Here is a 15,256-nt window from a genome sequence, read left to right on the forward strand (position 1 = left end):
GAACATTTGACTCTTACACCCTAATTTTTTTCAAGCCTTTCTGCCTTGTTTTTGTGGAGTTAGAAACTAGAATGTCAAAATTCCCCCTATCCCGCAGTGGTGAAGAATCCTTTAAAAAATTCCTGGATCCGGATCGTGCTCCGGATCACCACTAAAATTTAATCACTTGTTCCTCTTGTCATTTCCAACCACTCCACAAAATTTCATCAAAATCCGTTCAAAACCTTTTGAGTTATCCTGCTGACAGACAGACAAACAAACAAACGCGACCGAAAACATAACCTCCTTGGCGGAGGTAAATATGGCCGCCATGGTGGCCATCTTGAAAATCTCATATATATGTCATCCATTTATGCAGCAAATGGAGCAGCTATCAACAAGCCTAAAAACATATCCAACAAGTTTTGCAAAATGTTCAATTTTGACCTTGATGTGACCCCTGGACTGTGATCATATCCACGTTTCCAGTTGTCACTTTAAACATCTTCTCAGAAACTGCTGAACCAATGGTGGTCATGTTCCTTTTGAAGTATAAGAGTGATGTGCAGAGCTGCAGCAACTACAGCGGCAGAGAAGTATGTGAGGGTGGTGCAGGATATGTATGAGTACAGTGTGACAGTAGTGAGGTGTAGAGTCAGTATGAAGCATGTGTTCAAGGTGGAGATCAGATGAGATCAGACAGGAGTCTCCATGGATTATAATGTTTGCAGATGACACTGAGCTGTGGTTAGAGTAGGGAGCAGGTGGAGACTAGGCTGGACAGATGGAGATATGCTCTGGAGAGGAGGGGAATGAAAGCCAGCTGGAGCAAGATGGAGTACATGTGTGTAAATGAGGGGGAGCCCAGTGGAATAGTGAAACTGCCAGGAGTAGAGGTGGTTAAGGTAGATTAGTTCAAATACTTAGAGTGAGTAACCTGTTCAAAGGAGGATGGTAAAGGCAAGAAGAAGAGAGTCCAGGCAAGAGGAGTGGGTGGACAAAAGCAGCAGGAGTGATTTGTGATAGAAGGATATTTGCAAGAGAGAATAGGAAAGTTTGCATGATGGTAGTGAGAGGGAATGGTGTTAACAAAAAGACAAAAGGTGGAACTGAAGTCCCTGCTAATTTCCTTGAGCATGACAAGGACAGGCAGGAACAGCGCATCAGTGTAGGTTGGTATGGAGACAAAGTCAAGAGAGTTGGTGCATGTGCAGGGGAGGGATGCTGAGGATGGAGCCACTATGGAAGAGAAGATGAAGACCAAAGAGGAGTTTTATGGATGTGCTGAGGGCAAGGGAGTAACTTTGATTTTGATATTGGTGGGGACACAAAAGTGCTCCAAGACAAAGATTTTTTTTTTTTGCATTACCAATCATAAGTTCATGTCATGCAGATGTTATAGGTTAACAAGCCATCCCAATGGTTAGGGAGTTGGTCTTTCAATCACAGGGTTGCAGGCTCAAATCCCAACCTTACCTCTCACTGCGGTATTGTATCACTTCCTGTTCCGGAGCACAGCGGTGTTTTGCTGTATCTGTTAGCTGTTTAATCTGCGCAGTTAGATTGATCTAGTTATCTAGATTACGATTTGTTTCACAGTGTAATCTTCACGTGCCTTAACTAAAGCACTCCTTCTGCTGAATCACCTCTAAATTATTTACACATTATTCACTTTGTGTGTTTTTAGGAATCCGCTAGCTTAGCGCAGCTACTAGCTCTTAGCCGATTTAGCATGGCGGCTTCTCCTGTCTCTCCCGCACTTTTCTGCTCTGGGTGTGAAATGTTTAGTTATTCTTCAGCCTCCTTTAGCAGTAATGGTACTTGTAATAAGTGTAGCTTATTCGTAGCTTTGGAGGCCAGGCTGGGCAAATTGGAGACTTGGCTCCGCACCGTGGAAAATTCTACAGCTAGCCAGGCCCCTGTAGTCGGTGCGGACCAAGGTAGCTTAGCCGCCGTTAGTTCCCCCCTGGCAGATCCCGAGCAGCCGGGAAAGCAGGCCGACTGGGTGACTGTGAGGAGGAAGCGTAGTTCTAAACAGAAGCCCCATGTACACCGCCAACCCGTTCACATTTCTAACCGTTTTTCCCCACTCGGCGACACACCCGCCGAGGATCAAACTCTGGTTATTGGCGACTCTGTTTTGAGAAATGTGAAGTTAGCGACACCAGCAACCATAGTCAATTGTCTTCTGGGGGTCAGAGCAGGCGACATTGAAGGAAATTTGAAACTGCTGGCTAAGGCTAAGCGTAAATTTGGTAAGATTGTAATTCACGTCGGCAGTAATGACACCCGGTTACGCCAATCGGAGGTCACTAAAATTAACATTGAATCGGTGTGTAACTTTGCAAAAACAATGTCGGACTCTGTAGTTTTCTCTGGGCCCCTCCCCAATCGGACCGGGAGTGACATGTTTAGCCGCATGTTCTCCTTGAATTGCTGGCTGTCTGAGTGGTGTCCAAAAAATGAGGTGGGCTTCATAGATAATTGGCAAAGCTTCTGGGGAAAACCTGGTCTTGTTAGGAGAGACGGCATCCATCCCACTTTGGATGGAGCAGCTCTCATTTCTAGAAATCTGGCCAATTTTCTTAAATCCTCCAAACCGTGACTATCCAGGGTTGGGACCAGGAAGCAGAGTTGTAGTCTTACACACCTCTCTGCAGCTTCTCTCCCCCTGCCATCCCCTCATTACCCCATCACTGTAGAGACGGTGCCTGCTCCCAGACTACCAATAACCAGCAAAAATCTATTTAAGCATAAAAATTCAAAAGAAAAAATAATATAGCACCTTCAACTGCACCACAGACTAAAACAGTTAAATGTGGTCTATTAAACATTAGGTCTCTCTCTTCTAAGTCCCTGTTGGTAAATGATATAATAATTGATCAACATATTGATTTATTCTGCCTTACAGAAACCTGGTTACAGCAGGATGAATATGTTAGTTTAAATGAGTCAACACCCCCGAGTCACACTAACTGTCAGAATGCTCGTAGCACGGGCCGGGGCGGAGGATTAGCAGCAATCTTCCATTCCAGCTTATTGATTAATCAAAAACCCAGACAGAGCTTTAATTCATTTGAAAGCTTGACTCTTAGTCTTGTCCATCCAAATTGGAAGTCCCAAAAACCAGTTTTATTTGTTATTATCTATCGTCCACCTGGTCGTTACTGTGAGTTTCTCTGTGAATTTCAGACCTTTTGTCTGACTTAGTGCTTAGCTCAGATAAGATAATTATAGTGGGCGATTTTAACATCCACACAGATGCTGAGAATGACAGCCTCAACACTGCATTTAATCTATTATTAGACTCTATTGGCTTTGCTCAAATGTAAATGAGTCCACCCACCACTTTAATCATATCTTAGATCTTGTTCTGACTTATGGTATGGAAATAGAAGACTTAACAGTATTCCCTGAAAACTCCCTTCTGTCTGATCATTTCTTAATAACATTTACATTTACTCTGATGGACTACCCAGCAGTGGGGAATAAGTTTCATTACACTAGAAGTCTTTCAGAAAGCGCTGTAACTAGGTTAAGGATATGATTCCTTCTTTATGTTCTCTAATGCCATATAACAACACAGTGCAGAGTAGCTACCTAAACTCTGTAAGTGAGATAGAGTATCTCGTCAATAGTTTTACATCCTCATTGAAGACAACTTTGGATGCTGTAGCTCCTCTGAAAAAGAGAGCTTTAAATCAGAAGTGCCTGACTCCGTGGTATAACTCACAAACTCGTAGCTTAAAGCAGATAACCCGTAAGTTGGAGAGGAAATGGCGTCTCACTAATTTAGAAGATCTTCACTTAGCCTGGAAAAAGAGTCTGTTGCTCTATAAAAAAGCCCTCCGTAAAGCTAGGACATCTTTCTACTCATCACTAATTGAAGAAAATAAGAACAACCCCAGGTTTCTTTTCAGCACTGTAGCCAGGCTGACAAAGAGTCAGAGCTCTATTGAGCTGAGTATTCCATTAACTTTAACTAGTAATGACTTCATGACTTTCTTTGCTAACAAAATTTTAACTATTAGAGAAAAAATTACTCATAACCATCCCAAAGATGTATCATTATCTTTGGCTGCTTTCAGTGATGCCGGTATTTGGTTAGACTCTTTCTCTCCGATTGTTCTGTCTGAGTTATTTTCATTAGTTACTTCATCCAAACCATCAACATGTTTATTAGACCCCATTCCTGCCAAGCTGCTCAAGGAAGCCCTACCATTATTTAATGCTTCGATCTTAAATATGATCAATCTATCTTTGTTAGTTGGCTATGTACCACAGGCTTTTAAGGTGGCAGTAATTAAACCATTACTTAAAAAGCCATCACTTGACCCAGCTATCTTAGCTAATTATAGGCCATCTCCAACCTTCCTTTTCTCTCAAAAATTCTTGAAAGGGTAGTTGTAAAACAGCTAACTGATCATCTGCAGAGGAATGGTCTATTTGAAGAGTTTCAGTCAGGTTTTAGAATTCATCATAGTACAGAAACAGCATTAGTGAAGGTTACAAATGATCTTCTTATGGCCTCGGACAGTGGACTCATCTCTGTGCTTGTTCTGTTAGACCTCAGTGCTGCTTTTGATACTGTTGACCATAAAATTTTATTACAGAGATTAGAGCATGCCATAGGTATTAAAGGCACTGCGCTGTGGTGGTTTGAATCATATTTGTCTAATAGATTACAATTTGTTCATGTAAATGGGGAATCTTCTTCACAGACTAAAGTTAATTATGGAGTTCCACAAGGTTCTGTGCTAGGACCAATTTTATTCACTTTATACATGCTTCCCTTAGGCAGTATTATTAGACGGTATTGTTTAAATTTTCATTGTTACGCAGATGATACCCAGCTTTATCTATCCATGAAGCCAGAGGACACACACCAATTAGCTAAACTGCAGGATTGTCTTACAGACATAAAGACATGGATGACCTCTAATTTCCTGCTTTTAACTCAGATAAAACTGAAGTTATTGTACTTGGCCCCACAAATCTTAGAAACATGGTGTCTAATCAGATCCTTACTCTGGATGGCATTACCCTGACCTCTAGTAATACTGTGAGAATCTTGGAGTCATTTTTGATCAGGATATGTCATTCAAAGTGCATATTAAACAATATGTAGGACTGCTTTTTTTGCATTTACGCAATATCTCTAAAATTAGAAAGGTCTTGTCTCAGAGTGATGCTGAAAACTAATTCATGCATTTATTTCCTCTAGGCTGGACTATTGTAATTCATTATTATCAGGTTGTCCTAAAAGTTCCCTAAAAAGCCTTCAGTTAATTCAAAATGCTGCAGCTAGAGTACTAACGGGGACTAGAAGGAGAGAGCATATCTCATCCATATTGGCCTCTCTTCATTGGCTTCCTGTTAACTCTAGAATAGAATTTAAAATTCTTCTTCTTATTTATAAGGTTTTGAATAATCAGGTCCCATCTTATCTTAGGGACCTCGTAGTACCATATCACCCCAATAGAGCGCTTCGCGCTCAGACTGCAGGCTTACTTGTAGTTCCTAGGGTTTGTAAGAGTAGAATGGGAGGCAGAGCCTTCAGCTTTCAGGCTCCTCTCCTGTGGAACCAGCTCCCAATTCAGATCAGGGAGACAGACACCCTCTCTACCTTTAAGATTAGGCTTAAAACTTTCCTTTTTGCTAAAGCTTATAGTTAGGGCTGGATCAGGTGACCCTGAACCATCCCTTAGTTATGCTGCTATAGACGTAGACTGCTGGGGGGTTCCCACGATGCACTGTTTCTTTCTCTTTTGCTCTGTATGCACCACTCTGCATTTAATCATTAGTGATCGATCTCTGCTCCCCTCCACAGCATGTCTTTTTCCTGGTTCTCTCCCTCAGCCCCAACCAGTCCCAGCAGAAGACTGGCCCCTCCCTGAGCCTGGTTCTGCTGGAGGTTTCTTCCTGTTAAAAGGGAGTTTTTCCTTCCCACTGTAGCCAAGTGCTTGCTCACAGGGGGTCGTTTTGACCGTTGGGGTTTTACATAATTATTGTATGGCCTTGCCTTGCAGTATAAGGCGCCTTGGGGCAACTGTTTGTTGTGATTTGGCGCTATATAAAAAAAAATTGATTGATTGATTGACCTCTCTTTACACCTCCATCCATGACTGGAGTGACCTTGAGCAAAGCAACTAACCCAACATTGCTCCAGCTATACATTTAAATTGAATTCATCAAGGATGGATATTTAACACGAAGTATTGCAATGACCCTATCTGCTAGTGTTGTGACGTTCATGAATAGGGATGGGTATTGATAAGATTTTATCGATATCGATGCCATTATTGATTCTGCTTATTGATCCAATTCCTTATCGATACCTCATGAATTTTGTACTAAAAGTAGGCTTTACAGGTTTTCTATGTATTTCATTGAGTCTTAAAGTAAATAAATATGAAATTGGTCACTGTATCCTTGATCTCTGGACATAAATAAAAATAAACAAAACGGTGTTTCGCTTTGAAGTTATTAATTCCGACTGGACTCTATCATTGTAACTTGACTTGGCAGAGAGCCGCGCAGCGTTGGGAGCTGTGTGAACAGAACGGAGGATGATTCTCGTTTCTTTCTCGCAACAAGACAGGAGTCCCAGTTAGTAACTTTAATCTGCACAAAAGTGACTCACAATTGACATATTCAGGGATGAAAGTGACGAAAAACAAAAAAAGCTGAAACCCAAAATTACCCCCAAACACCACCTGCACGAAAATGAATTCTAGAAGCTGTGAAATGCAATCTGGGACTATTCCAGACAATAAAGTGCAGTGAGTGCAGCATCAATTTAGTGAGAAAAACTTTCAACTTTCAAAACTTTCCAACTTTCCTTATTCAAATTAATTCCAGTAGTATTCTGCTCTTACTAGGATGCAGCAGTTTTCTAGCTTGGCAGATAGTTCTGGAGGAAATCACTGAAGAAATTAACAAACTGAAAATATGGTTTGACCGAAAAAAATTGTCATTAAACTTAAATAAGACAGGGATGAAATGGAGGTGTAAGAGTCACTAGGTGTTCACAGGAAACACTTATTTATTTCTGTATGTACACTCAACAAAAATATAAACGCAGCACTTTTGGTTTTGCTCCCATTTTGTATGAGATGAACTCAAAGATCTAAAACTTTTTCCACATACACAATATCACCATTTCCCTCAAATATTGTTCACAAACCAGTCTAAATCTGTGATAGTGAGCACTTCTCCTTTGCTGAGATAATCCATCCCACCTCACAGGTGTGCCATATCAAGATGCTGATTAGACACCATGATTAGTGCACAGGTGTGCCTTAGACTGTCCACAATAAAAGGCCACTCTGAAAGGTGCAGTTTTGTTTTATTGGGGGGGGATACCAGTCAGTATCTGGTGTGACCACCATTTGCCTCATGCAGTGCAACACATCTCCTTCGCATAGAATTGATCAGGTTGTCAGTTGTGGCCTGTGGGATGTTGGTCCACTCCTCTTCAATGGCTGTGCGAAGTTGCTGGATATTGGCAGGAACTGGTACACGCTGTCGTATACGCCGGTCCAGAGCAGCCCAAACATGCTCAATGGGTGACATGTCCGGTGAGTATGCCGGCCATGCAAGAACTGGGACATTTTCAGCTTCCAAGAATTGTGTACAGATCCTTGCAACATGGGGCCGTGCATTATCCTGCTGCAACATGAGGTGATGTTCTTGGATGTATGGCACAACAATGGGCCTCAGGATCTCGTCACGGTATCTCTGTGCATTCAAAATGCCATCAATAAAATGCACCTGTGTTCTTCGTCCATAACAGACGCCTGCCCATACCATAACCCCACCGCCACCATGGGCCACTCGATCCACAACATTGACATCAGAAAACCGCTCATCCACACGACGCCACACACACTGTCTGCCATCTGCCCTGAACAGTGTGAACCGGGATTCATCCGTGAAGAGAACACCTCTCCAACGTGCCAAACGCCAGCGAATGTGAGCATTTGCCCACTCAAGTCGGTTACGATGACGAACTGGAGTCAGGTCGAGACGCCGATGAGGACGACGAGCATGCAGATGAGCTTCCCTGAGACGGTTTCTGACAGTTTGTGCAGAAATTCTTTGGTTATGCAAACCGATTGTTTCAGCAGCTGTCCGAGTGGCTGGTCTCAGACGATCTTTGAGGTGAACATGCTGGATGTGGAGGTCCTGGGCTGGTGTGGTTACACGTGGTCTGCGGTTGTGAGGCTGGTTGGATGTACTGCCAAATTCTCTGAAACGCCTTTGGAGATGGCTTATGGCAGAGAAATGAACATTCAATACATGAGCAACAGCTCTGGTTGACATTCCTGCTGTCAGCATGCCAATTGCACGCTCCCTCAAAACTTGCGACATCTGTTGCATTGTGCTGTGTGATAAAACTGCACCTTTCAGAGTGGCCTTTTATTGTGGGCAGTCTAAGGCACACCTGTGCACTAATCATGGTGTCTAATCAGCATCTTGATATGGCACACCTGTGAGGTGGGATGGATTATCTCAGGAAAGGAGAAGTGCTCACTATCACAGATTTAGACTGGTTTGTGAACAATATTTGAGGGTAATGGTGATATTGTGTATGTGGAAAAAGTTTTAGATCTTTGAGTTCATCTCATACAAAATGGGAGCAAAACCAAAAGTGTTGGTTTTATATTTTCTGTTGTGTTTCTATTCAGGTTATTTTTGTCTCTTTCTCTAAACTGTATATAATAAGTATATATTGTATATAATAATCATCAGATTATAATATATAAACAAAATAAATTTAAAAAATATTACAATTTGAAAACAAATGCACCCGAACGTGATGACAGCTGCAACTGCTTAATGCTAACTTTTAACATTGAAAATGCCATAGACAAGCTAACACGTAGCATTGCTCCCGTTTTTTAAGTTATAAAATACAACCCCTGGCAAAAATTATGGAATCACCGGCCTCAGAGGATGTTCATTCAGTTGTTTAATTTTGTAGAAAAAAAGCAGATCACAGACATGACACAAAACTAAAGTCATTTCAAATGGCAACTTTCTGACTTTAAGAAACACTATAAGAAATCAAGAAAAAAAGATTGTGGCAGTCAGTAACGGTTACTTTTTTAGACCAAGCAGAGGAAAAAAAATATGGAATCACTCAATTCTGAGGAAAGAATTATGGAATCACCCTGTAAATTTTCATCCCCAAAATTAACACCTGCATCAAATCAGATCTGCTCATTGACATTGACCCTATGTGTCTTTTTGCAAGGAATGTTTTTGCAGTTTTTGCTCTATGGCAAGATGCATTATCATCTTGTAAAAATCATTTCATCATCCCCAAACATCCTTTCAATTGTCCAAAATATCAACATAAACTTGTGCATTTATTGATGATGTAATGACAGCCATCTCCCCAGTGCCTTTACCTGACATGCAGCCCCATATCATCAATGACTGTGGAAATTTACATGTTCTCTTCAGGCAGTCATCTTTATAAATCTCATTGGAAAGGCACCAAACAAAAGTTCCAGCATCATCACCTTGCCCAAGCAGATTCGAGATTCATCACTGAATATGACTTTCATCCAGTCATCCACAGTCCACAATTGCTTTCCTTAGCCCATTGTAACCTTGTTTTTTCTGTTTAGGTGTTAATGATGCCTTTCGTTTAGCTTTTCTGTATGTAAATCCCATTTCCTTTAGGCGGTTTCTTACAGTTCGGTCACAGACGTGACTCCAGTTTCCTCCCATTCGTTCCTCATTTGTTTTGTTGTACATTTTTCGATTTTTGAGACATATTGCTTTAAGTTTTCTGTCTTGACGCTTTGATGTCTTCCTTGGTCTACCAGTATGTTTGCCTTTAACAACCTTCCCATGTTGTTTGTATTTGGTCCAGAGTTTAGACACAGCTGACTGTGAACAACCAACATCTTTTGCAACATTGCGTGATGATTTACTCTCTTTTAAGAGTTTGATAATCCTCTCCTTTGTTTCAATTGACATCTCTCGTGTTGGAGCCATGATTCATGTCAGTCCACTTGGGTGCAACAGCTCTCCAAGGTGTGTTCACTCCTTTTTAGATGCAGACTAACGAGCAGATCTGATATGATGCTGGTGTTAGTTTTGGGGATGAAAATTTACAGGGTGATTCCATAATGTTTTCCTCAGAATTGAGTGATTCCATATTTTTTTCCTCTGCTTTGTCTAAAAAAGTAACTGTTACTGACTGCCACAATCTTTTTTTCTTGATTTCTTATAGTGTTTCTTAAAGCCAGAAAGTTGCCATTTGAAATGACTTTAGTTTTGTGTCATGTCTGTGATCTGCTTTTTTTCTACAAAATTAAACAACTGAATGAACATCCTCCGAGGCCGGTGATTCCATAATTTTTGCCAGGGGTTGTACATCTATCAACTGTTTCAGAAGACCATAACAGGTCGGTTTAACATAAAAAAGGTAAATAATACTCACAGACGTATGTTCTTTAGGGTTTTAGCGGGGGAAAATTAAGCGAAAGAAAGAAAGAATAAATGAAGCAATCAAAGCACTGTTTCAATCTGCGAACCACTACTTCAATTGGTTCAAGGTTCAAAGCAAAGCCGCGCTGCAGAAAAGTTGATTACGGACCCGCTGCAGGGTCTGTAATCAATGTAGAGAAATGATCATTTTCCTGACAAACACCCCCCAAAATAACGGCGATTCTGAAGGACTGATAACAGAATCGTTAAGTAAAAAGTTTATTGATGTCGGTGGATCGAATCATTTCTTAACGATACCCGAAAGGAACCGGTTCTCGATACCCATCCCTATTCGTGAATGAATCGATTCCCGTTTGTCTGTTATTGTGTCTGCCTGCGCAGTCTTTTAATAAGTTCCCTGCAACTGTGCAGTAGCCTAGCTCTAACGATGCATTCTGCCACGTTGCTAAAACCTGCCTACTGCCTAAAGAGCAGAAGAAGCCTAATGCTTTTAAGAAGGGTTTCCATTCATGAAAGGGATTTTCATGAATGGAAACCCTTCTTAAAAGCTTAGCTGCTTGCTTAGTTTTTAAAGCTTGACGGAGACCCTGCACTTACATTCCTGACTGTGAAGAATGAACGAATATCTAGTTTCTTGGGAGGGGGGCCGTCATCCATTACCAAATATCACCGAAGTCTAGCTCAAGAGAGAGAGATGGGGATGGGGTCGATGGGCGGTCGCGGCCACTGTAGGAAGTGTGCTGCTTGGAGTGACAAGTGGGATAGCCAACCAAGTTAGCGAGAATCGGGTAGCTAATCAGCAGTGTTGCCACAGTTACTTTGAAAAAGTAATCCAATTACTGATTACTGATTCCTCCTTGAAAAAGTAACTTAGTTACTATACTGATTACTCAATTGGAAAAGTAACTAAGTTAGATTACTAGTTACTTTTTTAGTTACTTTCCCCAGCTGCCGACAACAACCCTCTGCCACCTCAACATGACAATGATACTTGTTTTGCCAAAACTCACTTTATAGTCACCCTTTCTTGGCGTCAATGAAAATAAATACTTGTTTTATAAAAAGTAAAATAAAGACCTCTTTCTTGACCTCATATTTAACTGTTGACAGCACTGTTACAGTAAAACTTGCAATTTCTAACCTACATTGTTTATAAATGTAGCTATTAAATTCATTCTAACATTTTTCTAACAGTTAAATTCTCTCTAAACATTTTACTTGTCGAAATTATTATTATTACTGTATAAGTAGTATTAGTAGTTGTAAAAAAAGGCTTCAAAACTGGACATTTAATCTAGGGTGTTGTGGGGGCACATCCTTGCCCCACTTCCCCATTCCATCTGGATTCGCCCCTGCTTTGGCATTTGAGCACAAAGAATGGATAACATTTATTTATGCAGAAAACATGACCAGATTTACAGGTAAGAAAGTTTTATTGCGTTTTCACATCATGTGCTCCTCAGAAAGAGAGTTTAGGTGCATTTGAGTGGAAAATAATGTTAGTTGTTGACACGTCGCGGAGGATCAGCTGTTTTTAGCAGCAGATACGGAGCGGCTCGGAGAAAAAAAAGCATAAAAATGTCTTTGTAAAGCTCAGTGCAGGTGTGCTGTTGTCATCTTCCTTTAAGAGGTGAGGACGAGTCGTAGCTGTTGCAGAAAAATGCGGATAAAAAGCTCACAGCTCGTTTAAAGTGGGCAGTTCAGTTGAACCCCGACCTCCTGCCCACGGACCAAGTTTAATGCTGCTATCGACCCACAATGCAAAAATAATAGTAACGCACAGTGACTTGGAGAAGTAACTTTAATCTGATTACTGATTTGGATGCGATTACTTGTTTCTAAAAAAAGTGGTCAGATTAGACCGGCATCACTGCTAATCAGACAAGGATATTTACGTTAAAGAGGGGGGCTTCCAGCAGTGCATACATTTAACCCTTTATGTGCCATAATAATGGAGGACAGCGGTTTTATTGGTCGTGATTACACAGTAGAGGGCTAAATATTGGTAGGGACGTGACCCTAGCATCCCTATCCCAAATTACGCCCTAGGCTGAGGGAGTACATGCAGGTGGTTGGTGTGACAGAAGAAGATGCAGAGGACACGGTGAGATGGAAAGGTATGATCTGATGTGGTGACCTTGAAGGGGACCAGCCAAAAAAAGAGCAAGAAGAAGAAGAAGTACTGTGTGATGTGGCCAGGCATCATGAAAGCAGGTCATCGGTATGGGCACAGCTTGGGAGGGGCTTTCAATGCCAATGTGTCACAGTTTACGACACAAAATATTTGCAAAGATGAACTAAACTAATATTTCAACAAAATGAGGAGATCTGCACATATCTATGCATCACTATGAATTAAAGGAACTGAAATTCACTGAAATTTTGCAGAGAAAATGTCAGGGTAAGCACAACATTAATCAGGACAAATCAACATTTTTTTATATTTTCCTGCAAACACTAATCACCCTTTAAGCTGCCGCTGTTTATGGCTGTCTCCATGGCGTGTTTGTTCTGGACTCCGGGGAGCTGTGTTTCTAATCTGAGGAAAGAAATTATTGAACCTTCTCAGTGCTCATATGAGAAGGCTTCAAATGTGCGGCCCCCTGCTGTTCAGGGCCCATGAGGCGAGGCCCCTTTGACACATTGTTAAGACGACACCACGTTTGCCCTTCGCACACTCTGATCTGAGTTATTAGCTCAAAGTCTAAAAGCGTGGCCTTGTGAAGAGGACCTGTAATGAGAAAAGCAGGTGAGGCATTTAACTGGAGTTTCACAGCTATTAAAGCACCAACATGCTGCGTCACCATGGCAATGAGTGCTGGGTTCAAGGCTTGTTGGGAGTCAGCAGTTTTGTTTTCAAGAGTAGCAGAGGTTTGAGTTTTCATTCTGCGCATGGGTTTGTAGTTTCAACACTGACCACAGCTGCAAGGAAACATTTTGATTGTGAAAAATAGAGCTGGCTTTGCATCTTTAACAGCAACTCTGTATAATGTATTTCCAGAGTTTAAGTTGCATTCTGTTTGTTTGTTTGTTTTGGGGAGGTGATGGTCTAGTGGTTACACATTGGGATTGAGACCAGAAGATCCTCGGTTCAAAACCTAGCCTGACCGGAAACTCACTGAGGGCCCTTGGACAAGGTCCTTAATCCCTGAATTGCTCCCGGTGTGTCGTGAGCGCTTTGCATGGCAGCACCATGACATCAGTGTGTGAGTGTGTTTGTGTGAATGTGAGGCATAATTGTAAAGCGCTTTGAGTGTCTGATGCAGATGGAAAAGTGCTCTATAAATGCAGTCCATTTACCATTTGTTTTACTAGTTTGGGAGGTCTTGTGACTTCAACTCCAGTGTGACTTAAACACTGCAGTGTTGTCAGTGTTGAGGTCCCCAGCAGATGGAGAAGGTCAATTAGACAACCACGTTTCATCTGGCTGCAGCAGGTAGATGGATACTTTTGAGAGTTGGGATGGACTGGTTGTCTACCTGGGAAATTCCCACTAGTCCTAGTTCTAGTATTAAGGAGAGTATGCTGAAGTTGTTTTTACATTTCTGGTATTTGTTTATGTTGCTCTAAAGTAGGTTAAGTAATGTTACAAAAGTGTAACAATGAAAAAAAAAAAATTAATTATGTTTAATTACCATTATTTGTTGATTTTCAATTCAACAGATTTATAAACAACAGCACAATTAAAGGTGATGAATGTTGTATTTCAGTAGAATCATGTTTTATTTTTGTAAATTGAACAAAACTGGTTCTGGTTTGTTAGCTATTTGAAAGTATTACATTTATTTGTGAACTTTAAAAATCAGTTTGGAGTTGTAATATACACCGTCAAATACAACCCCAATTCCAATGAAGTTGGGACATTGTGTAAAATGTAAATAAAAACAATACAATGATTTGCAAGTAGTAAGTAAGTTGCCCATGCCATGGACACTAACACACCCCCATACATCACAGATGCTCACTTTTGAACTTTGCGCTGGTAACAATCTGGATGGTCTTTTTCCTCTTTTGTCTTTAGGACACGACGTCCGTGATTTCCAAAAACAATTTGAAATTTGGACTCATCAGACCACAGCACACTTTTCCACTTTGTGTCTGTCCATTTCAAATGAGCTCAGGCCCAGAGAAGGCAGCTGCGTTTCTGGATGTTTTTGATGTATGGCTTTTGCTTTGCATGGTAGAGTTTTAACTTGCACTTGTAGCTGTAGCGACAAACTGTGTTAACTGACAGTAGTTTTCTGAAGTGTTCCTGACCCCATGCGTTAAGATCCTTTACACAATGATGTTGGTTTTTAATGCAGTGCCACCTGAGGGGTCGAAAGTCACGGGCATTCAATGTTGGTTTTCAGCCTTGCCGCTTACGTGTAGAAAGTTCTCCAGATTCTCTGAATCTTCTGATTATATTATGGACTGTAGATGATGGAATCCCTAAATTCCTTGTAATTGATCATTGAGAAACAGTGTTCTTAAACTGTTTTTTTTTTTTCATGCAGTTGTTCACAAAGTGGTGATCCTCACCCCATCTTTGCTTGTGAATGGCTGAACCTTTTGGGGATGCTCCTTTTATACCCAATCATGACACTCACCTGTTTCCAATTAACCTGTTCACCTGTGGAATGTTCCAAACAGGTGTTCTTTGAGTATTCATCAACTTTCCCAGTCTTTTTTTAAATGTGTTGCAGGCATCCATTTCAAATGAGCAAATATTTGCACACAAACAATAAAGTTTGTCAGTTTGAACATTAAATATCTTGTCTTTGTGGTGTTTTCAATTGAATATACAGTAGGTTTAAGGTATAAGGTTTAA

The sequence above is a fragment of the Thalassophryne amazonica genome, chromosome 14, assembly GCF_902500255.1.
Source record: "Thalassophryne amazonica chromosome 14, fThaAma1.1, whole genome shotgun sequence".
Lineage (NCBI taxonomy): Eukaryota > Metazoa > Chordata > Actinopteri > Batrachoidiformes > Batrachoididae > Thalassophryne > Thalassophryne amazonica.